We start from the raw sequence: 869 nt of genomic DNA on the forward strand, positions 1-869 counted from the left end.
TGGCTTATCCAAATATCTCAAGATGTTATATGTCTGGCTCATGACCCGTAATAAATTTGAGATGAGAATATCTATGCTCACTTAATGGTCTGATGCTTATTAGTTAAGATACATGTAAATTCGTGTGTCCCCAAGCCTTGGACTGAGAGTTTGGACCTATGGGTAATGACCAATACAGATTTATAAAAGGATTCATCCAAGCTATATATAGTATGGACATGTGTGGATTTGTCCTCACTGCCCCCTCATGGACATACTATAATCTTTAAGTGCTTTGGGACATCATGGCCTAATGAGTTTCCCTTGTGTTCATGCTACACACGTGAGATTCTATGGGATAACTTTTTGTGCCCTTTCCAATATCAATTTTCGCATCATGTTTTGAACCAGGATGGCCAGTACCATAAAGTGTATAATTTCGTGGGTAAACCATTCTGGTTACCATGACTATTGCCTCTATCATACTGATCTTAGCATAGTCTAGATCAATAGAGAATGCAGGTATAGTCTTTTAGGACTCATTATGGCTTTGGGCGATTTTATACATATATCTGAAGAAACTCTTTGTTTCCTTCGCTCATTGTTTCAATATGAAAACCATTCATTCTTATATCTCTATATAATCTCAATGGGTTTTTCTGGGTGAATATAAAACATCTAAATGCTTGCCCTTATACATATCTGGCCATAGCCCTTAATGTGTACCGTACCCGCAAATCATATTGGCATTTTCAAAAATCAATCATTCCTTTTATTAAGTTTTAATAAAACAAGTTCATAGAAATGAAAAACATCAAAACAAAGAACATAGAATTTAGATTACAAATGTCGAAATCAACCTTCAGTTTTTTTTTTTTTTTATACAATTT

The sequence above is a fragment of the Brassica oleracea genome, chromosome C1, assembly GCF_000695525.1.
Source record: "Brassica oleracea var. oleracea cultivar TO1000 chromosome C1, BOL, whole genome shotgun sequence".
Classification (NCBI taxonomy): Eukaryota; Viridiplantae; Streptophyta; class Magnoliopsida; order Brassicales; family Brassicaceae; genus Brassica; species Brassica oleracea.